A 27,032-nucleotide genomic window follows, 5' to 3' on the forward strand; every position below is an offset into this window, starting at 1 on the left:
GCAGGAGTACTGCCAGGGGCCTTCTCAAACATCTCACACACATCCACATCCAGAAAACATTTCTTCCAACCATGGCACATATCACTAGCTAAGCCAACAGGGAATTCCCTCCTGACTATCCTGCCGTTTCTTGCTTTCAGCATTTACTCCATCATCTTCTCCCATTAACTTCTTTCAGCAATTAATTCCCAAAAATGTATTTTGGCACCAGCTTTGATGTTATAATTGTCCAAAGTTCAGATGAAATTCAGGAGCACCTTCTCAGCCTGCAAGATCCACTGCGGTGCTCCTGGCATTTTCCCTGTCCATATTGTGTCAGATGAAAGAAAACAAGAGTCTCACCACTGCCTGCATTTCTTATCAGTTTGTTCACATTTTTTTCCTGTAGGCTGAGCTTTTCATATGGTTTGCCACCTCGAGTACAGTCTTACACTCACATGGTCACACAGTTTTCCAATGATGTAGAACCCAAGCATGGCCAGCTTGGTGCCCAGGCTGTGAAATCCTGTATCCATCCACATGCTACTGAGTCAGCATTGCTGCATCCCAAAGAAGCCCCTCACCAAACTCAGCTCTGATGTCAACTGGGGCCTCTGGGCCTTCTCATAAGACAAATATTTTCCCATGCAAGATCTGCTGGGACCACAGATGAAGGTGGACTGCATTAGGCATCTGTTTTCCATTGCGACCAAGCTGTTTTGAAATCACTTACATTTTTTGCAGAAGCATTAGCGTGTTACCATCAGCTTCAATGGGAATTTCTATGCCAAAGTAGCAGATGAGGCAGTCCACCACTCTGCCCCTCCCTTTTTTATTTTTTTTAATTTTACAGTACACACAAATATTAACATATCATCCTGATAAAGCTTTGTTGACTGGCATGGTGCCAGCCCCTCTGCAGTGCCTCCTGCTTGGCAGCCTAATCTCCTGAAGTTGGAGGGATGCAGTCCAAATCTCTTAGCAACACTAAATCTCATTCAATTAACTTTGTTGGGGGACAAAATCATTTTGTTACCGCTGCTTGCCAGTCTGCCATGTACAATATGCCATCCAGCAGTTAGGCCATGCAGCCTTTAGACATGGCAAGGAGGCACAGCACACTCCAGCACAGCAGCTCTGCCTACACTGGCCATCCTGAGCCACAAAGCAACCCATTAGCCAAAAACTCCAGGTCCTCAGAAAGGTCCACAGTGGCAACACAGCCAAGCCACAGCTTGGGTTTTAATGGCTTCTTTTGATGCCATTTGTGGTCTGCTTCCAGCAGAGACTCCTACTCCAAGCATCACTGCTCCCTCTTGGGATTCACATGCTATCCCTGGCTTGAGAGATGCTGGGGCAGCAGCCACCAAAGAGGTGTCCCAGCCCAGCCTGGCCCTGCACTGACTCCAGCAAGTGCCACACACCAAGGGTATGAATATACATCTCCTTCTGGCACTGCTCTGGGAATAACAGCCCAAGACTTGGCCTCCAAGGGATATTCTTTTGTACCTGTAAAAAAGCGGGGAAATGTATGGGGATGTCTTGCAAGTCCACAGAGAAGAAGAAAAGGAAGCTACTACTAATCTCAGCTGGAAGATGCTGGGTGCTGTATCCTCTGGGGAATGGTGGGTTAACATCATAGGCCTCTCCTATGTGTGTTTTTACACACTATTTATGCTTAACTGCAACACGTGAATCTTTAATTACAAATCTAAGACATTAAAGGGAAATTAGCTTAGTTCAAATTAATTTTCTTTCCAGAACTAGTCAAAAACAACCAAAAAACCAGTAATTTGATTCCACCACACAGCAGGTGGCATTATATCCTTCATTAAATCACACAGATATGACTAATATTAATCTTCATTTGTACCACTATGCATCAAATTTGGTATCCATCACGCCATCCTTAGCATACTAATTATTTTTAAATGTATTTCATAAATGTGTTAAGACAGTAAGTAAAAGCAGTGAATAGGACCTGGACAGGAATTAATCTCTCTCCCACCTCCCCTCCAGAAAGTAGATCCCAGCATTTCTCTGAAACATCAGTACCAATATTAGAGCATAAGGAAAACTTATAGAAAATCTACATTTATTTTTCCTTCTATCACCGAATTCCAAAAACTCTTGCAAATAAATTCACTGTCTTGGGACAAAGGGTTCTCTTATCTACGTCTCTTTTAATACTGGAAAGAGTCTTTCTGAAACCAGATGGTAATTTACAGTTCATAGGCAGTAAAATGCATGTCCATGCCTTCATAAAGGTATACACCTTTATCTCTTATTCTGTTAGTGTGTCTCTCCCACCTCTTCCAAGCTTCTCCCTAAAATGCCACCCATTTATTGAAAAGCTAAATCCTGTCCTGTCTGCTCAGTCCTGGATTAAACACAGTTGTTGGCAGCATCATGTTAAATTTAATTTGTGTCTTTTAATGTAAATGCACCCAGAAGCAATAGGCACATAGTTTTTACAAATCAGGTTTTACATACAGTATCTTTTTTCCTCCAGACATTCTCAAAGTGCAGGAAAATCAGTATTTTACAGGGAGCACATGAGTTAACCATCTCTGTTTAAAAATGTCACCATAAATTTGTCACTGGTCTAGGGTGACGTTTAAGGTGGCTACTGTGACAAAATATTTTTCACTGATAAAGCTGCCTTTTTGGGATTTTCAAGATCAGAAAAAAAACATTTCCCTTTAGTGGCAATAAATACACACAGCCCATAACCTATAATTTACCATGTTATCCAGGAGCTAGATTTGCAAATCCAGCTTTCCAAAACTTTTAGAAAATTTTACTAGCATGGCCTTGCAGCAAAACAAAATTCTGGAGCTAACCCAGCATGCAGGGAAAATCTATATGCTGAGGACCTAAGGGCAGGTGTCTTACTAAGAAAATGATACTAACTCTTGGCTGAGCCCCAGTAGGATAAAGACTCCAAATTGTTTCTGTAGCACTGTGATACTGCTTTTATATTTCTGAGAGTGGTATAAACTCACTTTTCTGTGAAAGCAGGAAAATTCCTACTGCCACTACTGAGATCCAGGTCAATCTCATAAATATTTACCTCAACCTGCAGCAAGCCCAGCTAAGCCTTCCTCTTGGTGCCAGCAATGGGGTGAACAATGTGCAGCACAGCCAAGCCAGTGGGTTTAGACTCCAGGGATCTGGCTGTGCCATGAGTCCCTTGCATGGGGTTGCCAAAAGTCCCAGGAGCCCCAATGCTGGCACTGATTTTTATGAATGATTGGCCATAGCCAAAGCCACTGGAGACCTTGTCTTATTTTCTCAAGCTCTGGTTTCCCACCAATAAATTGGGATAACCACAGGGGCTGATACTATGAGTGTGCTGTGAAGCTTATGAAGTTAATATTAGTACCTTAAGGCTCTGGTTTACACAGAGTTCCAGAAGGATTGTTATTTTTGAGCCTGCGCAGCCAAAGACCAGTAAACTGATAACATTCACCTTCAAAAAACAGATTTTTATCTTCCCATATTGAACCTGACCAGGGTAAAACTTGCTTCTGTCCTCCTGCTGTTGAAATATGTTGCCATAAGTGTTTAGTGTGACACCTGACCTGTTTCTCTTGAATCTTCCTAGATTACGGTCAAGTCATTTGCACTTCAGTAGTTCAGGGGCTGTACCACAATTTCTGGGGCTGGAAAGTAGCTCAGCTGTAAAAACTTGCTGGAGGCTGTAAAATGGCATAAAGAGGCTAAACCAGGGAGTATTTTTAAAGACAGTTTTGGAGGGAGACAATTATTACACTTGAGTCCTTCCCCCTCTGTTCCCCTTTTGGTTGTGAGCCTAAAAATTATGGAGATCTTCAAGGCTGTCTTTCCAAAATGGCTTAAAGACAAAAACTACAGCAACCATTTGTCAGCTGTCTGACTCAACAGGTAAAGCAGAGTCATCAGTGCAAAGTTAAATGGCCTGATCAATAATGCACTGGGGCTATATTGACTGCATATGCTCAGAAAGGGACAGGAGAGGAACAGACGTGTGAGGACTGTAAGCCTTATGTACCAGCTCTGCTATAAGGGACAGGGGGACCTATAGCAACCAAGGGCTGTGTGCTCTTCCATCACCACACACACCTTGGCACTCCCCTAGCTAATACCATTAGATAAATTGCCCACAAAGTCTTAACATTTGAAAGCCTAATACTGTGAAATACTTCTCTGCAGAGGGTGCCACTTGGAACTACATCATCTTCCCCAGACTCCCTCCCCCCCTCCCCAAAACACCTCTCAGCTAACACATGTAATTTAATAGTCATGTATTGTTTAAATCCTCATAAACAGCATGAAATAAAGTAGAGAAACCAGGCTGCCTGCAAAGCATCCAGGTCTCCAGAGAGGTGGCAAATTGTATCACCAGTCCCTCTAGAATTGCCAAAGATCCCCATCAGTTCTGTTTGCACCATCGGTCTAAAGATGCTGTATTCCATATAATGGACAGATAAAGACACATTCTGAAACACATTCTACAGTAGAGAAAAATATACAAGCTGTCTTGGTGAATTAGTTACATGTGTAAATAGCTTCCTGAAGAGCAGGCTCAGTTTGACAGTTAAAATCTGATCCAAAATCAGCAGGAGTCACACAAGAAAAAAAAATTAAAATAATCCCCTACTTTGAACCAGGGGCTCTGGACCAGGTCTTTGGTTAATTGGAAATGGATAACACTGGATATGACACCTGCTGGGCAGTCTTTGGTCACTAATCCACTCCAGTTGTCCACAAAGGCTTGCAGCCTTGTCACCCTTCATGCCAGGCTCAGCAGGGAGGTGAGAGATGAATGCCTCAGAAAGTCAAACTACTCACCCCAGCCCTGTTATCTTCTGGATGGGGTCGGGGCAAAGCCACGGGGGAGCACAGGTGAAGTATGCATTGCCACTGGCCATGGCAGCACCTGCCTCCAAATAGGAAAAAGAGAGTTTGGTCTCCAGCTCTATGGATAAACAGGGAGGGAAAAAAAAATTACAAAAAGTCTTAAAAATTCAAAGAATTTCCACTGAAATAGTTCCATAAACTGGTGGGAAAGACTTCTCAAAGAAAGTAACTTTCTCTATGGAAACAAATAGATGATTTCTCAAGTGGATGCCCCTGCCAAGCCCTAGCACTGAAGTGCTGTAAAAAGCTCCAGAAAGGGATTTAGCCTGGCTTTTAGTCCAGGACAAATCCCACTGGCTTGTAGGCAAGATACCACTTTTGTTAATACAAAAGTTGGTTTTTATTCCTTCTGCCAAAGCAGCCTGGCCTGCCTGGTCCCGCAGTGAGGTCATAACTCAGGGCTGATCACATCACAGCTCGTTGCCATGGCAATGCTTGAACTGTCACAAAGGATGTGCGCTGTGATTTCACAGCAGATGGGCTGTGAGGGAGGAAGCCCTCATTTAAATTTTAAAAATTGCTTTAGTAATTAGCAAGAGCAATAGAAAAAAATTAAAAAACATCGAAAAGAGAAGAAAAATCCCCAAACTGTCACTCTCAGCAAAGGTTATAGCATTCACGTGAGATCTGCAGGCCATCCACAAGAAAGGCCAAGCTGCTGCTCCAAGTTCACTGAGCTTGTCAGGTCACTGATAAGTCCAAAAAAGTCTGGAGCCTGCTTGGCTACAGGAGGCCCAGAGCAGCGGTGGGTGAGCAAAGCCCCCCCTGGTGCATCAGTGCATATCAAAGCCAGCCACCCTTCACAGGGACCTGATAGGAATGGCAGAGGCTGCCAAGGGCTTTATTAAAACACTAACTGCCCCACACAAGTCAGTACAGTGGCCTGACTTCAGAAGTTTTAGCAAGGAGCTGGCTCTGTTATTTCTATGGTCCTTCTTAATGAAGCACGAAGAGCACACAGATGTGCTTGCATCCTTTCAGGGACAAGGTGGAGTTTTACTCCTCAAAGGCAAGAGTGAAACACCTTGGCTCCCTAAGTTTCACAGCCCAGCAGCACTGACCCACAGCAGCCTATGCTGGCCTGGTCCTGCATCCTCAGCAACTGGCACAGAACAATAACCCATTCCCACCTCTTGCCCTGGCACTTGGGAACTGAGATCAACAGTCAACATTGGAGGCAGAGCAGATGGTGTCAAGCTTTCCAGATAGCCATGGTGTAGCTCTGCTCCCTCCTCCATCCCTGGCAGAGGTGACCTTGAGGAAGCAAAGCCTCGGGTCCCCATCCCCATGGCCACCACAGCTCACTGCAGAGACGCCGACGTCCCCCGGCTCACCACAGAAGCTCTCTTCCACATGACAGCAGCTCAGCAACCTCAAGGCAAAATTAACTCTCTCTCCCTTCTGCCTGCAGCAGGCAAAGCACGTGGTGCTTCAGAGACCTTGGGCTGAGTCCTCATATTTAATGGGGAGAGCAGACTTCAATGCAGCTTGTTCCTTGTTCATTCAGTGACTAACTGTTGATCTTTGTAAGAATAAGCCAGATGGTTCCCGTGATAAGTGATCAGCTCTCCTGGAGTTTTTGAAACAGAAAAAGACAGATGCCTGCGTGCCTCTTGCCAGGACCCATCTTAAGCTCAGGCGATGAGTGCAAATGCTTGGGGAGGTTGTGTTCAGGGGATTCTCTCCATCCAGGCTTAGCAACTAATCTTCCCCATCAGCCCTTCTTCCAGGAGGGGAGGCATCTTGCCTTCTGACAGCTTCCCCCAGCTTAAGGGCACTACAAATCATAAGATCAGCCCTTATAATTGGATCAGACCTTGATATTGTTTTCCTTTTCTGTGCATTCGTATTAACATCTCATTTTGCAAACAGCACATCTGATCGGTGCTTACTACTTCAGCTTGTATTTGCACACGCCGGATTGAGAACACTGATAGGAGCGACAAAGCATTTTAGCAAAGGAGAAAGCTTGCTTTGGGAAGCTGATTTGCTGGGGTGGTGAAAAAACCCCACCAGGCTAAAGAGCTTTGTTTCTCAGCCATTGATGTGCACACCAGTCAAGCACCACTTCCGGCCCTCAGCGCAGAGATCAAGGTCTCCACAAGAGAGGGAAAAACGGTAGCAGTGTTTGTCTGCTGACTTCTTTTTTATTTGTTTTTACCTTAATTTCTCCTTCTGATTGTATAAGAAGCCTGAGTCCACTACTGAGCTGGCATTAAAAACAGAGAGCCAGCAAATCGCTATGCCCATGCAGGGTTAGAAGAACGGGTGGAAGAGGAGATGGGAGCAAGGTGTAAAATTAGCAACGGAAGCTGAGTTTGGGTCTTCCCAAAACCAGCTCCAAGGCAGTAGCTTGGCCCACCAGCCAAGAGCTTGTTCACCTGCCCTGGGAGAAGCAAACACATCCATTCCAAAGCTCACAGCCTACCTGTTTTTTGCTACATCTTGTAGGCAAAACTCCACTTGACCTCACAGAGTTAGGCCAGCATAAAAATGAGAAACATGTAGCCGTGCACTCAACAGAAAACACTTCTTTTATTTGCACGCCTCTGTTGCGGCTCTTAGAGGATGTACATTCCCTTTCAGGATATGTATGCAGCACCTTCAGAGCAAAAGTCAGTTCATTGTGTCTGACCAAGGCATTATTTCACAGACAAGACTGCAACTTCATATCTGAGGGCTTTGTGGAGCAGATGTCACTTTAAACCCAGAGACGGTGCACAGAAGGAACAGAGAGGGCACTAGATTTAAAGGAAGCAACTACTCTGCCCTCACTTTCCTGGGAAACTGTGCATGCATGTTCACTGTGCTTTGTAATCAGTGTGGCTTTCATTGTGCTATTAATTAAAAAGAGAGGCCTTATGCAAAAGAAATTTAAAATTGCAAATTTCCTTTTGCATATTCTGCAAAAGCAATTTCCATTTTGCTTTTACCCCGCGCATCATGTTAATGTTAGGTTTTTATAAATGAATACTGAGACTTTGTAAGAGTATTTGAATTGCATTCATCACTGATACTTTTTTAATTGCATGACTTCCAAAGGAATCAAGGCTTTTGTAATTATAAACTCTAATCTTAAACACCGTTCTCCCATCACTCAGTAAATCTTTGATCATTTCACTTAACTTCAAATAAATTTGACAGAATCAGAGCTAACTGACCAGCTATGAGTTTCCTAAATGACAGCATCCAGGTAGAGATGCCACACAACCTGTTTGTCCCACTGCTCACGATTCAGAGGAGGAATGTGATGACCAAGTCAAAAAACATTCACCAAACCAATCTCTGTGCACTGTATTTTGTGCCTTTGTGACACAAGCAAGTATTCTTGGAGTTAGATGACACAGTGTGAGCAGCTTCTCTAGCAGGAGCATTGAACACACACCTGCTCAAATAGTTGTCCTTAATTTATTCATATAGGATAGTAATAACAACTGTTCCAATTTTAAACCCACATCCTCTTCATCGTAAATACAGTGAATTATGCCTCATTTTTAATGACCTTCCACTTCCTAATTTGTGTGGCACCATCCACGATTTTGGGGAAGGCGGCTAAGCCTCACTGCGGGCCTTACTTGGCGCAGGGATCTCTTTGGCCACAGGTTAAAATTGCCTTTGTTATAACCCGGGTTTAAGGTCCGAAATCCCACACCTGGCCCCACTGACAGCCCTTTTTTGCACTTGAAAGGCAGCACTAGCTGCCATATCACCTAATCAGACAAAGAGCCTTCTGCGTTTGGAAATGAAAGAAAAGTTAAACAGGTCTTAAAGTACGTGTCAATTAGGACAACAGCAAGCAGACGATTTTTCACCTGCTTTTCCACTGATCTACCCTTTCAAGAAGATTTTCTACTCAAAAGTATAGTAGTCTTACTAAAACACTTAGGCTTGTCTCTTTTTCTAGATCGTAGAAAAGGAATTTAAGACAGTACAAAAATTGTGTATCCTGGAGGAAAATCTTTGTGCCCTAAAATAGCTTTTTTTTTTTTTGCACCAAAAAAAATTCAAAAAGTGCAAAAATTGTGCAAAAATTCAAAAATCAGAAACATTTTCAGGGGCAGACAGCTACTGAAGAGGTAAACACAATATATTCAGAAATGTTTAAAAGAGAAAGAAATTTCCATTAAAAATATCAAAACCACCAACAGCTTTTGGGACGAACACCGGAGTTTGATGAGCATCAGCAAGCTTTAAGGGGCATCCAACAAGTGCCGAGAGTATGCCCAGGCTTGTCCCTGCCTAACAGCCTCCATCTGGAAAGCGAAGTTAGCAGGAATCTCGGGGCTGGTGGCAGCAAGGAAGGAATCCATCCTGTTATCAAATACTTACAGAGAGAGACTATACTCAGTCAGGCAGTCAGAAACACGCCTACTCAGATAAGGGTATCCCTGCAAAGAAATCTCTTGACACTGCTTTGACATATTTACGTTCTTCTGCGATTATTCAGTTGCAATAACTTAGAACTCCTCGTCTGACACTCAAACACGAGCCAGTCCCCAGCCCTACACGGGGAAGGGAAACAAAACCATGCCCAGCGAAGTTACTCAGCTGGGCTAAGGGCTGCAGCCTGGCCAGCCTGCTGGTGACATGGGGCACGGTGAGAGCCGAAGCAAGCCGAGGTTTAAAGCCTGTAGAGCACAAAGAATAGAATTAAAAGATTAATCTAATGAGATCTAATCAAAGATACCACGTCTAGATGACACATCCCTGAAGTTACAGTGAGATTATGCTACTCTTAAGTCTTATTAGCCAGGACTTGTTGGAAGATCTGCTATCTAGTAGCAAGATACAATCAATAAATTATTTCTTTTAATTAATTCATTGAAGTAAACAGAAAATAGCCTGGGTTCTATCTGTCTGCATCTCTTTGGAAGACGGGCAAAGAGTTCAACGGCAGTTTTAAATTGGGGAAAGGATTCCTGCGTTGCAGCAGAGGAGCAGAGATTGCGGTAGCATCCCTTGGAAATACACACCACCTTCTTCAAAGCAACAAAAAAAACCACCGCCTGAAGCCCACCCAAAAGACTGTGGCTTGGAAAATCTGCATCACAAGCCGAAGATGAAGAAGTGCCTCCCACCTCCGCAGGTAATCTGCCCCGCTTCCGAGGGGCAGTTCCACGGCTACGGCACAGCCTCATGCAGACCCTGGGGATCCCGTCGCCGTGCCCACCGCGGGGGACAGCCCCCGCCGTCTCTACAGCAGGGATGCGATGCAGAGATGCTGGTCCCGTCCCCACGTCCTAGAACGAGGGTCCAGCCGCTGCCATCCCCACACGGGGAGGTCCAGCTCACGGGATACCGCTCCGAGGGTCCTCACTCCCAGCCCCTCTACCAAGGGTCCATATCCCCCTCGGCGTCGCCACCGCTCGAACCGCCCGGGGCGGGGAGTGGGGTACCCCGCTGTGACCCCGGCTCCACCTGGAAGATCGGGAGGGTCCGCGTGGTTCCGTCCCGCGGAGCGGGAAGGGGAGCGCGGCGAGGACCGGCGATGCCACCGGCCGGGCCGGGCACGGGCCGGCGGTGTCACCGCAGGGACGGCGGCGCGCCCGGGGAGCCCCCGCTCGGGGCAGGGGGTGCGCGGAGGATCGGTGGGGCTGAGCCGCGGGAGGCGCGGCCGGGCCGGGCGGGCGGTGGGGGGGGCGCGGCCCCGCGCGCAACTTTCCGCCGCGCCGAGGGACCCCGGCGGCCGCGCCGGCGGTGGTATCGTATGCAAATACGCAGGCTGACGTCAGAGATCATGTGGGGTTTGGCGTAGATCCCCGCCGATCGAGGGCTCTTTTTTTTTTTCTCCTTTTTTTTTTTCCCTTTTTTTTTTTTCTCCCCCCTTTTTTTTTTTTTTTTTTTCCTCCGCGGCGGGGCAGGGCCGGTGCGTGCGCGCGTGGCGGGGCGCGCGTGTTCCCCGCGGGCCGGCGCGGCGGGGGCGGGGGGCGCGGGGTCCCGCGGCCGCGGGCGGCGCACGGAGCGGAGCGGCGCGGAGCGGAGCCCCGGTGCCGCTCCGCCCGGGACATTCGGTGCCGCCGCCCTGGGCGCAGGTAGGAAACTTCCCAGGCGGGGCCCCCTCCCCCGGTGCGCGGCGCTCCCCAGCCGCCCCCTCCCTGCGCACGGACGCTCGCCGGCGCTCCCGGCCCGACCGCTCGCACCCAACTTTTCCTCCTGCGAGAAACTGTCCGGTTCCCTGGACTTCGGCGGGGGCCGGGAGGTGGGGGGGAGGGCGGGGGAGAGCGCCGGGGGTGGGAGCCGGGAGGGTTGTTCGGGGTGGGCTCTTAATTATTTTGGCTACATTTTTCATTTTTGGCCGTGCAGCCTCCCTCCCCTCGCCCTTTTCCCGCTCCCCGCCGCCTCCCGATCGCAAGTTTGGGCGAAGGGGGAAAAAGCAGGAGGGGGGGGGGAAACATGTCTACGTTTGTCTATGTCGACATCAGCAACACAAAATATGGCGTCCGCTTTCGACAGGGCGTTACGTAGAGGCGAGCAGGGGATTTTGTCAGCGCGGTCCCTGACGAGGAGCCGCGGGCTGCCGGGCCGGGGGGGCAGAGCCGCCCCGGGGCGCGGGAGGGGCCCGGCGCCGCCGCCGCGCGTGGCTCCGCGCCCGCGGCCGCACTTGGCAGCGGTTTCTTCTGGTTTAATTCTTGATGTTTTTTCCTTCGCCTGCCCTCCCTCCCCTCTTTGGCAGCCCCCCTCCCACCCGTGACGCCGTGGTCGTGGCGCGGGTCTCGCTGCCGGTGACTGCGGGGAGCGGCGAGGCGGAGCGGCGGCACCGAGCCGGGACCGCGGCGGGGCCGAGCCGGGCGCCCCGCTCCATCCCTCCTCCAGCCTCGGCGAAAGGCTCTGCCTTCCCGTGGCATTTTGTTTTCTCCGGAATGGGGAGATTTGGGAAAATTCAGGCTTTGGCACGTTATATCCACTTTTTTTTTTTTTTTTTTTTTTAATGAGAGGTGACTTTCCCGTTTGTTTTAGCCGGTTTCCAAAGACATCACAGAACCGTCTTCTTCTTCTTTTTTTTTTTTTTTCTCCTTCTCTTTCTCCCTCTGCGATGAAGGCGACAGGGAAGGATACTGATTTTACCCCCCTCTTTGCTAGGACTATAACTTGGAAATGACACAGGGAAGTACCTGTTTGACTTCGGGGGATCCGTATACCCAGCTCTTTCCTGAGCGCTTTGGTTAGTTCGGAGCCTGGGAATCCCTCCTGAGGGAGACGGCCGGGGAGGCGGGGCATGGCTCTGATTTCCTCCCCCTTGGCTGCCCAAGCAGCGGCTCCCCATCCTTTCTTGGGGCAGGTGCTCCTTGGAAACCCTGTGAACTTGCGAGAGTCCTGCCGTGCAGGGGAACACAGCAAAAGTTTTGGATTGGAAGGTGGAGAGCTAAAGGGGAGAGAAAACATCCGAAGAAGTAGGAATGGGAGGGAAGAGTAGGGCTCTTGGCTGGGTGGGAAGGGGACCTGGTGGTCGGGATTGCCGGCCATCAGCCGCTCCTGCCTGCCGGGTCCCGCAGCGGGGAGAGTGGCTCAGTGTACATCGCCTCGAGAAGCTGCAGGTCTGACAGCACGGGGTCACAGCACAAGGCTGTCAGTGAGGTGCCTTTTATTTTTAAAGTACGGATGAAACTTTGTGCGTGGTTTTTCCCTCCTGACCGCGGCTGGGTCGTGGAGGCACAGATGTAACTAGAGGAGGTCTGATGTCTGTAGCAGAAACCTCATTCGTGCAGCCTTACTGGGAAATGGCATGTGTATCAGGAGTGGTGTGTGCTGCCGTGGTTTTATTAGACCAGCAGATGAGCAATATTATTGTTTAAGAGGTATCTGTGACTAGAGTGCTTTGCCAGGGTAATATATTTCTATAGCGGTGAAGCCTTTCTAATGTAGATGTGGCTTCAGTATGTTGTATGAACTCAGCAGCTCTTTGAAACAGAATTGCAGATTGATTTCTGGATCAGGGAAAGCAAGGTACTGGCCAGCAATTGGGAAGAATATAAATGCTAAGAACTGGCTGGTCCTTATTTTACTTTGCCCCCATTTGCGTGTTTATGCCCTCAGGGTTCTACAGAAAGCAATGCCCAAGAGCTGTCCCATGTTTGTCTTCTCTTGTATCCGTGATAAACTCAGTGCCAAAAAGTGGATAGGTGTTTATAGCTCAGTCATCAGCCCAAAGACCTTACGATTGCTCACCTTTGTAAAATTAAGTTTTTCCTGCCTGTCCACCCCAAGAGTTCAGCTGTCAGAGTTTTGTCACACAGGACATTTCCTGCTGTCAGTGTTTGAAAGTAGCACGCTCCTTCCAGTCGCTTTCTCTCAGAATTCCACTTGCTTTTTTCCTTTTTACTCTAGTTACAATCAGCAATTTCTCGTCAATATCTGTAAAATGAATAATCCATCATATGGAACAGCCCAAGTTTGTAGTGTTTTATCTTGTGGGGAGGGGAAAGTTTTATTGTGTTTTTATTAAAAATTGAAAAAAGCCAACATTAAATACAGTGAAGTTACTGCCTTCTTTTTGCATTTTCAAACCAGTTTCAAACTGCTCCAGGCTGGAATGAGAACACAGCAGGTTTTGCTCATCCTCGTAAAAGATGAAGATTTTAATGCCAGACATGACATCACTGTATTTGCATGTGTGACATCTTCAGGTTTTATTACTTTTTGTTTTGCCCTAACTTGGATGATTCTCAGAAATGCCATTTTGGAGTGTCTTCTGGTTGGGATGTTTTGATCCATGTCTAAATTATTTTTCTTTGTGTCCACTTAAGGAATGGAAACATCCACTGAAAATAAATAGAGTATTTTAATTAGAATTTGTTCAGAAACATGCAGCGTCACAGCTGAATTCCCTGAGATTTCAGCATGGCTGTCAGGGAAAGCTGCATTTACATTTCACATGGAGTGTAATTGTAGTTTGACTTTCTTTCAGATGTGAGGGTAATTCAGCAAGTGTGTTCTTTCCCTAAAGGTTACTGCACATCTACGTGATGCTATTTGTTCATACTGAAAGTAAGTAATAAACAAAAGTTGGCACTAAAATAATATACAAAGGCTTTAACTTGAAGCTATCATGATTATTGCTGGTCTTCTGTCAGGGTGTATTTACATGTGTCACATCAGCTAGAACTAATATGTGTGGTTAGTTTATTTTATTAACCCTTCAAAAATAGATCTGAAGTTTACGGGATGTAATGATACAGTTCAGTCACAGGGTAGCAGTAAGTTCGGTTTTTTTTCTGAAAAGCTGAAACAGCTGTTGATTTCCAGAATGATTCAAATACTTTTCATATGGGGTAATATTTGAGAATTTTGTTTGTGAAGGTGTAGCAAAATCGAAATAAAATAAGTTGGGTGCTTTGAAGATGAAGGGAACAGTGTTCAATTCCAGCCTTGCCTTCCAGAGACAGTTCAGAAATCACCAAGCCAGGCCTCTCCCCAAAACTGCCATGCCTTTGCAAGGCAGAGGGGTTGTTTGGTTGGTTGTTTTGGTTTTAAAAATTAGCACTTAGGGTTGTTGTAAAAATGCTGTGAGTTTGAAAATAAGACAGTGCATTCATTTGGCAAGCTTTTTTCAGAACCATGGGACCCCAAACCAGTTCCTACAATGAAAACTGAATTTTCCATAAGCTCAGTTTCTGTGGAATGACCAGTATTGTGAGTCTGTGGTGAAACTGAGGGAGAGGTGTGAAATGATTTTGTGTATTTAGCACTGCATAAGGCTCAGATGGCTTGTTGTTTTTTTTTTTTTTTAATTGAGCAGAGAGAGAACGACACAGGCAAGGAGAGAAGGTTTAGGTGTTGGCAGCTAGAATGGGACTTCAAAAAAGTCATCCTGGGAGATTCTGATAGCTGAGGAGGTGGATTATGGTGTAACATCTCCTTGAATTCATGGATGAGACTGCATGTGGCCTGCAGTGGGCAGTGCCCCAGTGGGGCTCCGGTGGGAAGGCTCATGTCAGTGTTGGACAGAGGGGAGCATTTGCCATCTGGAGGGGAGACGGGGGAGGAAGGGTTGGAAAGCAAATGGGGAAGAAGATGATCTGGAACACCTGCATGGCTAGAAATCGCACATCAGGAGTGGAGGGGGTGAGCTTGCAGTGAGTTTTGACAGCGTTTGGTGAATTGGCTGGGGCAAGGGCACGTGCTGGGGGCTGAAAGCAGGGCAGGGACTTCAGCTTTGCTCTGAGAACAAGCCTCCCCAGCACCATCTGCAGTTTGTATCTTCTCCACACTGTTGTCCAGCAGGGACCTGATGTAGCAAACTGGAGCCTGCTCACCACTTGCTTGCCTCTCAAACTAACTATTACAGGCTTATTGGGAGGAATTTGCAGATCTCCACAACTCCCACCCACACAGACTTCAGGGTAAACAGTACCATGGTCCAGGCTTAGCCTTGGATGCAGTTTCCATCTGCATGGTTCAAAAGCTCTGAAGTCCTGTAGGCCTCTGTCTTGTGCTGCCTTTGTCTGGGATTGCCCAGCCTGACGGTTGAAAGGGATCTTTAAATTGTTTCTTGCTGTCCAATCTAAACCTACACTCTTTCAGTTCAAAACCATTGCTCCTTGTCCCATCTTTACAGGCTTTGGTAAAAAGTGAGATTGTGTATGTTTAATATCTCATTAGGCAGCGTACCAGGTGCTTTGTTGTGGTCAGCATCCCACAAGCAGATCACGAACTTTCTCCTTAGGTGAATGTGCTGATTGTGGGTTTATCATCCCACCCTGTCTCAGTAGGTGACTTTGGCAATAATGTCCCTTTGCTGGTGTAGCAGCCCTTTCACTCATGGGTTTGCCAGCTCAGCTGCTTCAGTGGCATGTCCTGCCCTGGGCTGGTACAAGGCATGGCAAGCATGGCCGGTACAGACCTGATGTGAGATGTGCCCATGCAGGCATGCCTGCTGTCATGTGCTTGTTCAGCTCTTGGTGTCTGCACATCCACCCTCTGCTCTGGGAAACCTTGTTTTGGAGTTTTGTTTTGGAGTGAAGCCCCAGTTAAGTGCAGCCCCTCCTGCAGGTGCAGGCAGTGGAGACTCTGGATCTCCTGCAGTGGAGACTCTGGATCACAGGGATGGGCACGTCCTGGCAAATGCAAATAGCTCTGTGCCAGTCACAGAGTTTCCTCAAGAGCACTATTACCTGCCCACGGTGGCTTTCAGTTCACTTCCACAGTCTAAAATTCATCATCTTTCCTGGAAAAATGTTGCAAGATGAAGAGCAAAGCTACTTGCCTTGTGTTACTCCACTTAGAAAACTCATAGTTTTGGCTTTGCAGAGAAACAGCCCTCTGCTTCTCTCCCTCCTTTATTAAGTAAGTGACATGTAGAGATATAAATCTTTAGTGTTAGCTTTTAATCTGTAGCATTTTGATGCTGTGATTTGCAGTGTGGTCTCAGCTGGCACTGGTGGAGGGGACGATTAATTTCATGTGAGCAGTGGATTGGGTAGCATGGGAATGTCTTGCACTGCTTTTCATTTATTTATTGAGCCTATGAGAGGCCTAAAATCTTGGATTTTCCTTCTCTCCCCCCCCCCCCCCCATTCTTCCTGTCCTGACCTTATTTCCCCTCTTAAATACTAAATATTTTTTTAAACTTGCAACCTCAAATTACCTGTTTATTTTGGCTTCTCTTTTGTAGTTGATTGTATGTTTTTCCCACAATATTTAATAAGTGCTAAAACTGCATATTTCATTCACTGGAACTTAAACAAAAAAACTCTCCACCAACACACAAATAGAGAGAGATTTTCATGTTTATTTTGAATCAGTGACCATAACTTAGAAAGCCTCAGATTCAGTGTTACTTAACCTCTTGTCCAGTTTGATGGAGGAAGTGGAGTGGAGGAAGAAGTCCTTTGAGCAAAACTGTATAGGGAAGAATGTGGTTCCTTTCTTTTTAAGCAGAATCTTGTTATTTGTGGTTTGTTTGGTTTTGGTTTTTTTTTTTTTTTCTTTTTTTTGAATACCACCCAAAAAAGCAGGTTCTGAGCTGCTGCTGAAGGCACTCTCAGAGATTTAATAAAATACCAGTATGTCTCAAGGTCTGTGCCCCTCCCGTTGCCTTTCTTGCGTGTGTTCGCTTTTCTCACTCTAAGTTTTGGACATTTATTTTTTACATTTCTCAGCCTAATTTCATGCTTATTAGTTTCAGTTACTTTATGTTGCACTTCACTTAGATAGCAGAAGTGGGAAAATACCTGTTCTTTTTCTTAAATCCTACTAGCAAGACAAAAATCCAAGAGGGTACTAGTAGGAAGCAGTTAACTTTTGTAGGGTTTCAAAGTGTGCTGGGGTGGTGGCCTGGGAATTGGTGCAGGGAGGTTTTTGCCTCCTCTCATGCCAGTGAAAGCCAGTATGAAGCAGACAGCAGCAGCATCTCCAAGCTTTGCTGCTGGGCTGGCAGAGCATTGCTGATTCTCTTTCACACAAAATGAAGGAAAGTCCTGATGGTTCTGGCCTCAAGTGTTTCTGGGGATATTCCTTCCCCTCCCCTCTTCCTACCACCCACCTCAAAAGCAAATATGTCTTGTTGTGGGGTTTTTTTTTCCAGCATCCCCTTGAGCACAAACTGTCAGGCACCACAGGGAGTTTTTCCTTGTCTTTTGTCTCTCTAGATACTGATTTATTTAAATGATATGCTGGAAGCACACTGCTGCTAAAGGCTTTGGTGCTTGTTGTCTTCCAGGCTTTGGTACAGTTTTCTTGAAAATTGTGGAAGATGGGGTTATCCCAAAGAATCCTCATTTCCCCTGAAGCTGTTTTTTTCTGCATTTTTCCAAAGAGATTCCCCTTCCTGGTCTTGTGTGAAGAGTGTTGTTGATTCCATGTGATTGAAAGGCGAGGAAGTTGTTTGAGTGCTCAGCTCCCTCCCAGGAGAGCACTTGGCTGCCTGGCTGGGAGTCCACATGACTGTCACTGCTCCCACCCATGGGACCAGGACACCAGTGCTCTCCTTTTGCTCAGCCAAAGGTAGTTACAGAGTCCTTTATCACTCATGTTTTTACTATCTGGCAACCCCATGTCATCTCTTGCAGCCTGTCACCATTATGATGCTGCTTTTCATTACCATCAAGTGATATTCAGGACCAGGATTCATGACCTTGCAGTCGCAGATTTTTGAGATCTGTTTCTCATGTCTCAGGGCTTTACACAGTTGGTTTTTTTGGGGGTTTTTTGGGGTTTTTTGGGTTGTTTTTTTTTGGTGTTTTTGTTTGTTTGTTTGTTTGTTTGTTTGTTTGTTTTTTGAGGGAGAGAGACAGCAGCCCTTTTACCTGGGCTTTAACCTAAGGCAGAGGTCCTCCAGCCTGTGCTCGCGTACAAGTATCTTGCCAGGAAGCTACCAGCTCCACTGTGTGACCTTTTTGAGGGCTAGAATTAGTTTTCTTTGACAAACCAGCTGAAAAAGCTGGCTGAGGATGATGAAAATCTTCACATGGGGTTTTTGTACCAGAGAAAGTGCCAGGGGTTGCTGCGTGGAAGAGTTGGCAAATGCATCATGCTCGTGCCAGGCTGCAAAGAGCAGGGGCTGGTGGCCACTGAGGACCTGCAGGATTTTGCCCAACTACAGCTTGGAAGCTGTAGGTGTAAATGTAGGTAGGAAGCTTCCAGGTGTAAATGGTGATGAATAAATTCAGAGTATAAATGGTGATTAATAAATTCAGAGTAAAGTGCTGCCTAAAGAAGCCTCTACTTCTCTCTGCCTGTCCGGGATTCTTCAGCATAAGAGAGGAGTTGGCTCTACATGTGTTTTAAAACAATTGGAGTGACAAGAAAGAATGATGTGTTTGGAGTGAACTGTTTTCTTTACTACTTCTAAATTGGCATCTCTTGAGAGCATCCTCATAATTTCACTATTGCTAAAATAGTTTTCACAGGATATCCCTCCTCTGAGTATCTCTTGGCATCTTCTGTGTGCCTTGGTGATGTCAAGGGGGTGATGTGGTTTGAGAAATACTGCTCAAGGCAAACACAAGTTTCAAGATCCACACTTAATCAGATAAAGGAAAAAAAAATCTTAGCTCTCTGAAGGATTTTGCTTTCAACCATAAATATACTTGAGTGCCTTAGATTCTGTTTGTTTGTCCTGTTATCTTGGATCTTAGCCTTATCAACCTTATTTTTATGTGTTTACCCTCTGTGTGATGGTCCAGGAGAGCGTGCGAACACTCGGTACATGTCCAAGTCAGGAGAGGAGTGTCACAATATATAATTTATGCTGAAAAGAGCTTGTACATAGGAATGATCTTAGCTCCAGCCCCATCTCTTCTCCAGCAGCAAATCAGAGCACTGAGTTAGTGGATTTAAAGTTAATCTCCTGAAACCTGAACTGCTTTTTCCTTGCTCTGTTCTTGCCTCTTGGTGAGTGAATGGTCTTGTTATCACCACAAAGTGCTCAAGGATGAGTGCTTTCAGCCTCAGGGTCTACTGCCCTAGGGTGCAAGGGGTGAGCAGGCACCAGACACCCTTTGCCAGCTGGCTCCAATTCTGTGCTGAGCTTCTGCAACTCTCCCACAAAAATTCTGGGGGACTTAAATATAAGGTTCTTCTAAATTATAAAATACACAAATCCCTGTCTGCACCCTGTGCTCAGTTCAGGAGGAAGATCATTGTTGAGCACATGGTTTACATTTTTAATTTCTTTGTGGCACCCTCTTCCTTCCCCTCTTCCCCTACAAGTCTGTTCCCACTCTGACATTTTTTTGGAGGGCTCAATTCACATCCCAGCAAGAAGCTTGCTGTGGCAAGGTGCTCAAAGGACAAGGAGAGCACCTCTCCATCTGTGGCTTGTTGTGATGCTTGATGGAGACAGGGATCTGCTTTGAACTGTGCTATTGAATGGGAAAAATGTGCAAGGTATTTCGCAAGGAGATTCTGGGTATTTGACACAAGCTGCATCCCAAAATTGTGGTGGTGTAAACGGTATGCAGTACTGTGTGGCAAAGGATTTGTGGCTGTTTGCAGGCTGCTTTACTTACAGATGGTAGCAGACAGCAAGAGGGATGGGAATTATCACCTGGGCTCTGCCAAGCTTTTAGCTTCTAGATATGTTGTGTGGAGTGGTGTGAGTTGTAGTTTGATGCATTTTGAATGGTGTATTTGCACAGGAAACCTGAATTCTTACCTGAGTTTCCTCTCTGTATTGATTTCTGCAGCCAAGGTAGGAATGTGGTCGTATTTTTCAGTTATCTGCCTTGCACTCAAGGCATCTTTTCCTATTTGCCTCTCGCTGGCACAAGCAGTAGGACCACTTACACTGGTTCATGTTTTCATCTAACATGCTCTAATTTTTTTTTTAATCTGCCTGTATTTTATTCATTCCTGTGTAAGTAGGGGTTTCATTTGTTCTTTTTCTCTTGTCCTGATCCTTTTACTGAGTCTCAGGGTGGAGGCTGCTGCTGTGTGTCACAAGGTCACTGCTTGGCTTGTGTGTCTAGACCCTGCTGCAGCATCTCCCAGATGAGTTCCATGCTGGGCTTCTGGCACAGATTGGCTGAGACACCCTTCTCCTGCTCAAATTCGTGATTGCTGCTCTGCACAGCAGTGGAAAAGGACTGTGATTTGCAGCCCTTTAGTATTGGTCTTTGCAGCTGACAGATACTCATTTTGGAACATTCTTCAGCATCTGCTGTGGCCACTTGGCTTGTTTGAGGTTGCAGCTTGATGAATTTTTGGCTAGTGCATGAATGGCCCATGTCCCTTTGCTGTCTTGTAAAATCAGTAAAAATAAGTTCTCAAAGGGTTGGAAACAGAAAATGTAACACACACTTAGCATCAAAGTTTTGCTGGAGGAGAAGGTAAAATGTCAACTTTTTTTTTCCTTCTTTTTTAAATGAAATAGGCAGCTAATAGGAAGTTGATTAAGAAACATGTGAGGTTGGGTAGGTTTTTCTGGCCATTAAAGATTTTTTTTACTTGTCTGTTGTTTTAAAATATTTGTTCTTAATTATGCAAAATAGATGGTGTGAGACAGGAACAGCCCAACACACATCTGAATCTGGCAGGGTTCTTCCTATGTAACATTTCATCCTTAATGTGATTTAAATTAGTTTAAGGTATTAAAGTCTTTAAATCAATGTTTATGATCACTTTAAGACACTCTCCATGGGGGGAGCATTACATGCTATGGATTTTAAAAAGAGGCAGTATAAATTCATTGCTAATTATGTGCTTTATTATTAAGACTGAGTAGTAATTATTTTCCAGAGCATGTTTGGCAATGATAGTTTTTAATAAAATTACAGAATAACACAATTACTTGAAATTTAACTTGATAAATTTATGTCTTAGCACAGTAAGGATCTACTAAGGTCGCCTTTGATCTGCATTGAGAGCAGCAGACAGAATCATGTTTGAAGGTGAGAAAAGTCAAGGACCAGTTTTGTTAAAAACTAGAGGATTATCCCAGGAGGTGCTGTAGGAAGCTCATTGCTTAGGTGAGAGTGGGGTGTTGATGGGGATGGTTTTTGTCTCTTTAGTGAGAACCTGCGATGGATGGCTGGATGGATTAGGCAAATCGTAGTTAATTATTTAACAAAGAGCCCAGTTGCCTTTGACTCCCGCACTACTAAAACATCTGTGGTTTGGAGGGTGGAATTAAGACTGTAACTTTGAGATTAAGCTTTTCTTTTTCTTTTGCCTTTGAATGCAAAGCTCTTGACTGCCAGTCCTGAACGGGTAGAACAGATGAACTTTTGCACTCTGTGCTAAGGACACTTACATAAAAGGGAGATACTCAGATTGAATCCAAACCCAGCTCAGTTTGCTGTTGAAGGAGGTGGGTCTGGCTGTCCCTATCCATCTGGGGGTCTTCAGGGAGCCTCTCTGCTATCAATCCTTGCTTTTTGTGCAGACCCCTGTTATAAAACCCCAGAAAAGGGTTCATCTGTGGCAAGCCAGATGTGATGTGAACTGAAATCCAAGAGACTGGTTATTCCTGGGGCCAGCAGGACTGGCGCAAACTGCTTTTAGCGTGTTTGATTTGTGGTGTTGAATTCCTGTGTGCACTGGGTCACACTGGCCACTCTCCAGAGCACAGGTGGTGGGGGGTCTCTCCACAGCATCCCTGCTTTCATTAGACCAGCAGGAAGTTACTGTGCTGGGATTGATGGACCCACATACACATGAATGTGGAGGAAGACAGAAACAAACCTCACAAATCCTTTAAAAATCAGTGATACTGGCAGGGATAAAACAAAGGAAATTTGAGTTTGGCAGTGTCCAAACTTTTACCCAATTCTTCTCAAAACAAAAGGGCTGCAGGACTGCAGTTGCACCCAGCAGCCTGGCCAGTGGTGCCCTTCCTCGGGAAAGCTCCTGGCAAGTAGAGTTGCCAGAAGGTGACTTCTTGTCCGCAAGGTGCTTTATTGTCTGCAGAGATGCAGCCAAGGGATGTCAGTTCAGATATATGAAAGAGTAAGTACAGCAAGAATGCCTTCTCACTAAAGTCCTCGCTGCATCTGAGGCTGAAACCACAGAAATTGTTCTTCGAAATTGGCTGGCCGGTTGTATTGTGAATTTGGTTTTCAAAGTGCAGCTTTGAACAAACAGTTGAGACTTTTAAAGGGCCTCAAACCCCACTCATTTTATCGACATTTTTACATATGTGTGGTTATGTGGTGCACACACACACACCTGCACATAGGCATTGCATGGTCCTGCCTGATTGTTTGGAACATTAGTCTTGTATTTAAGACACAGCACTGAAGCCTTTGCAGTCCCTCAGATGTGCACAGAGCATCAGGACACTTGGTTCAGAGCACTTCCAGCAGCCTCTATCCAGCAGTGGGGCAGGGGGTTGTGTGTGGTTCTGCTGGAAGTCCTGTGATCAGCTTCTGGGTCTTGCTGTGATGGGGAGAATTTGATAGAAGGATCAAGCCATTCCTTCACATTATCACATTGTAGTGAATGGGCAAACGCTACTGTTCTCTCTTGCCTTTACCTCTGAGATCACCAGCAGCTGCTTCATTAACTATTAATGGTCTGCTCATTAATGCTGTAAAAGGCTAGGACCAGTCTTGCAAATTTTCTGGACTCTTCCCCTGAAATATTTATGACTTGCTCGCTGTGCAAAAGGGCAAGAGCAACAGCAGAGAACATACCTCCAAGTTTTGTTGAGCTTTATTAAAAAGCTCATGAATATGAAGAACCTGGCAGCTTCTTCCTGTTTTTTTGGCTTTGTGAGCTAGTGCTGCACATCTGGCTCTGGGGGTCGAGTGGGCTGGTGGTTTGCTGAAGTATCAGTGGCAGTGTTGGATGCTTTATTGATGATCTCTGGTTCTTGTAGTGCTTTCCTTTGCGTCCTCCTCCTATACAAGCCCCAAGGTGTAATTGATACCTCCACGGGAGGTTTTATTACTCTTGTTTAAGTTGTGTGGAAACTGAGGCACAAAAGGTGAACATTTTGCCTGGAGCCAAGCAATAAAAAGCCAGCAGAGAATGGAAATGTTTTGCCCAAAACTGTAATGATACTTTTGACTGAAGTCTGGTTAGTGTGAAAGAGAGGGACACTCACTAAGCCTCATCTGAAGCCATTGCTACAAGCCATTCCTGTCCCTTCCAAACAGAGCTCCCGCATCATCACAGAGATGAGCAGTGAGTAGTGAATTCCCTGGGAAGGAGCCAGTTGTTTTAGTTCTCTCTGGTACTAAAATAGCAGGGAAGCTATTTTGCCCCTCCATCCAGATTTTGGAGATAAAACTGTTCATCTCATCACTTAAGTGTACCAGCAATAAAGAGTCTGTGACTCTTTGCTGAGGTAATTCCTCCAAAAGCTGGAAAATGGGTAGATGCAAGAATTGAGTCCCTGGCTGTTGGCTGGTGCAGCTCTTCTAGAGACAGCTGCAGTGGAGACTGCAGAGCAGATCATTCATTGTTGGTTCTTCGTTACCAGTGGGTGCCATTACCTCTCCTTTTGTAGAGCTGCTCCCTTCCTCAACAAAGTTATGCCTCTCAGCATGGGCACACAGCTCCACCTGAGTTTTGGGAGCCTTTTCCTCACCTTTTCCTTGGTAGTTAGGAGGAGTCTACCATCCAAAACAGACAGGATTCCTTCAACTCTGAGTTTGAGGCTGAATCGCAGGTGAAAGATGTAAAATCTCTTTTCCTGAGGAGAGGAAAGATCAGTGTAATTCAAAAGGTTGGGGGCCATGTCTTACCACTTGCCAAAGGCATCAGTTATCAAGTATCAATCATGTGGGGAAACATAGTGATAATTAACACTTCCATTAACATAGAAACTCACTCTATCCTGTGAAACAACTGGAAGAAGGAGGGGTTCTCAGTTGAAACAACTTTCAGTTCTTGGTATCATAACATGAACTAAAACAGTGGCTGGCAGCAGAGGAATTCCAGACGTATCTTCTGCCTGCGAGCTACGTTTCCAAGGAGAAAGCATGTATTTGCAGACTTGGGCAAATTCCTGATTTCAGCACTTTCGGACTGAGAGCTGCCCTGTGCTTTAGAAGATGCTACAAATCACAATTCTTTTTCTGTTTCTGGCAATGTAGTCATGTCAAGATAAAAATGATTGTACAGATTTATGAAAAGTGGTTTCTAAAGTCTAGCTTTTGAAGTGATATCTTGGCATCTAAGTGGTCCATGGGGTACTGGGAGTTCACTGGGACTTGCAGATCTCTAGCATTTTTAGCAGAAACCAGCTGTTGATTAGCTATAACTGTGTTTGCCTGTGTCCTCAGGGGTGACACAGAGGGTTGGAAGTGGTACTTTAAGTTTGCATGTGTGTTCAGATTGGTGGGTACTCCAGCCAGTAGCCGCTTTGGGTCAGTAAATTCTGACACAGGAAAATGTTATCCAGGCCTAAAATAAAGAGACTAAAGGGCAAAACCAGTTCATGGGCTGAAACAGGGGGACAGGTCAGCCAGCTAAATAAAATGGCTCCTGGTTGAGTCTGTCATAAGGCTGTCCTAGGACACCTGCTAAACCCGGCCTTTTCAGAAGAATTTAATCTCCTTTAAGGTGCGTTAGTTCCACCTTTTTTCCAGTGATGCTGTTTATGCATTGTGCTTGCCTTGGCTTAAGGACTGCAAATTGGCCTTTTGACTGCCCTGCTTGTATTGTGGGTCCTTCTGTGCTTTCCTGATGTAATGGGGCCCAAAACAGTGCTCATCTAGAGTTTGTGTATCAATGAAAATTGTCCTGTTGGGGGGGTTTATAAAACCATTTATTTCATGGCATCAGCATCTTGGCTCTTACTTGACAGCATCGGGTGGTCCCCACCTCCAGTGCACTGAGCAGCTCTGGGTGGCAAGGCACAAAGGCTGGATTTTGTGTTACGACACAGGCTGTACTGTATACTGGAAGTTAGCTCGCATCCCATCCCGCCTTCTGCTGAAAATAGCTCGGGGTTAAGCTGTGCCTACACTACAGACTCCTGCCAGCAGAGCTGTGCTGGCCAACTGAGGAGAGGTGTGATTCCCGAGTGAGGCACGGCGTGTGCTGGGGAAGCTGCCCTTTCTGCAGCCCACCAGGGACTCCTGCACAGCCAGGCTCTGCCTCCACAGCCCTGCCCATTGCACAGCGCTTGGGCTTACACAGGTGCTCCTCTGCTGCTGGAGAGCTTCTGGGAAATCAGTTCCTGTAAATTCTTACAGGTGTGTTTTCAAATCCTCTTAAGTAAAGCGGAGGTGAGAGATGCAGTTTAGCGTTCCCTGTTCTCTTACCCTCCTTCTTTGCAGGGTGGTTCCAGTGTTGCTGCTGCACTCTGGAGCAGGGCACGGTGGCTGTTATTCTAGCTCTGTGCCATCTAGTGCTGGATAAGGTTGCGAGATCCAAAAATAAAAGGTGGAAAAATATGCAGACCGAGGAAACAAGGCACAACTTTACCTCTTGGGCAGAGCAACTCCCTTCCCACTTCCTAGCACTCTCTTTCAAGACCCCTTGAGTTTTGAAAGATGAATACTGTTGTATTTTTACTACCTACTGTGTCTTTCCACACCAACTTTTAATCCTTGGCTCCCTTGAAGAGATTGTTGTTCGACTGCTAGTACAGGTCCTTTGATGAAATACTGCTCTTCTCTTCCTCCCCAGCATTTTAGAGTTACACATTTCTTTGCTCAAGAAGAACAGGGTTATTCAGGCCTTCAGGGTTATTCCAAGCCTCACTGGAGAAGCAGATGAGAGAGTGATTTATTGGTGCTTATTTGATGTCATACTTTTAAAATACAAGCACTTTGTATCCTCTTGGATATTCACCATACCAGTATTTGTGATATGGAAAAGTTTTGTTAGAAGAATTAAGTGAAGAAGCTCTGGAGAGTAAAAATGGTTTACACAAGGTCAGGTATGGAATTAAAATCTCTCCCACAGCCTGGCTGGAGCCATACCCTCCTGTCCTTCCTTTTCCTCTGGTGCACCCATATCCGTGGGTAATGAGTTGCTGCCTGAGTGGCTCAGCTTCTCAGTACAGTATAGGACCCCTGATTTCCAAACAATTCCCTAAGGATGTGCCAGCTGGGGCCACATCAGACCTGCAAGTCTCTTATCTGTTTGCCTGTATGTTGCAAGTCACTTACTGCTTTTGGCAAAACTAGTGCAATCATTCAATCTCTTGAAATTGCCTGATTAAGTCAAAAAAAGTCTGCTGAGATGTGATTATCAACAAGAAATCATCAGGATGGCCAACTTGGCCTCTTTTAGGTATTTGGGCTCTGACTTGGAACCAGTACATGGTAAGGCTGTGGTTTTGGCTTGGTTTTCTCCCAAAATATGTATGGGGGAGTTTAATCCTTTGTAACAGTCTTGACCCCTCCTCCCCCTTCAGTGAAACTTGCCACTTTTTCTTCTTGAAAAGGGGACCCAGAAAATGATTTTGCTGGAGCAAGTACTCCATTAAAGATGCAGCTGTGCTATGGAGAAGCAGAGCTTGCAATGTTAATTGCTCTCCAGCAAATTTCATATACATACACACACACATCTATACACATATACATATATATATATATATACACATATACATATACATATACATATATATATATATATATATGTATGTGTGTGTGCACCAATTCTCTTAATAGCCATGGAAAGCAGGGTTATCCAGCTTCCAGGAGCACAAAGCTCTCACATTTAGTCTGTTCCAGCAGGTAACAGGAGGTGTGCCCTCAGTATCATTTCCTTAATCACATCAGCATTTCTTGTTCCCGTCTTCCACACACTCCCTG

At 45.7% G+C, this 27,032-nt stretch overlaps 1 protein-coding gene across 2 annotated transcripts in view; it reads left to right on the forward strand.

Annotated features, from left to right (window-relative positions):
• Window positions 1-10,762: 10,762 nt before the first annotated feature.
• Window positions 10,763-27,032, forward strand: part of ZHX2 (zinc fingers and homeoboxes 2) — a 76,062-nt gene continuing 59,792 nt past the window's right edge. Inside the window, exon 1 of one of the 2 annotated variants that reach the window (XM_038129739.1) lies at window positions 10,763-10,913. The gene's annotated coding sequence lies outside the window, so the exon portion shown is untranslated. The remainder of the gene's footprint in view (window positions 10,914-27,032) is intronic. The other variant, XM_038129738.1, reaches the window with a different exon arrangement.

This window comes from Motacilla alba, chromosome 2, assembly GCF_015832195.1.
Source record: "Motacilla alba alba isolate MOTALB_02 chromosome 2, Motacilla_alba_V1.0_pri, whole genome shotgun sequence".
NCBI classification, from domain to species: domain Eukaryota; kingdom Metazoa; phylum Chordata; class Aves; order Passeriformes; family Motacillidae; genus Motacilla; species Motacilla alba.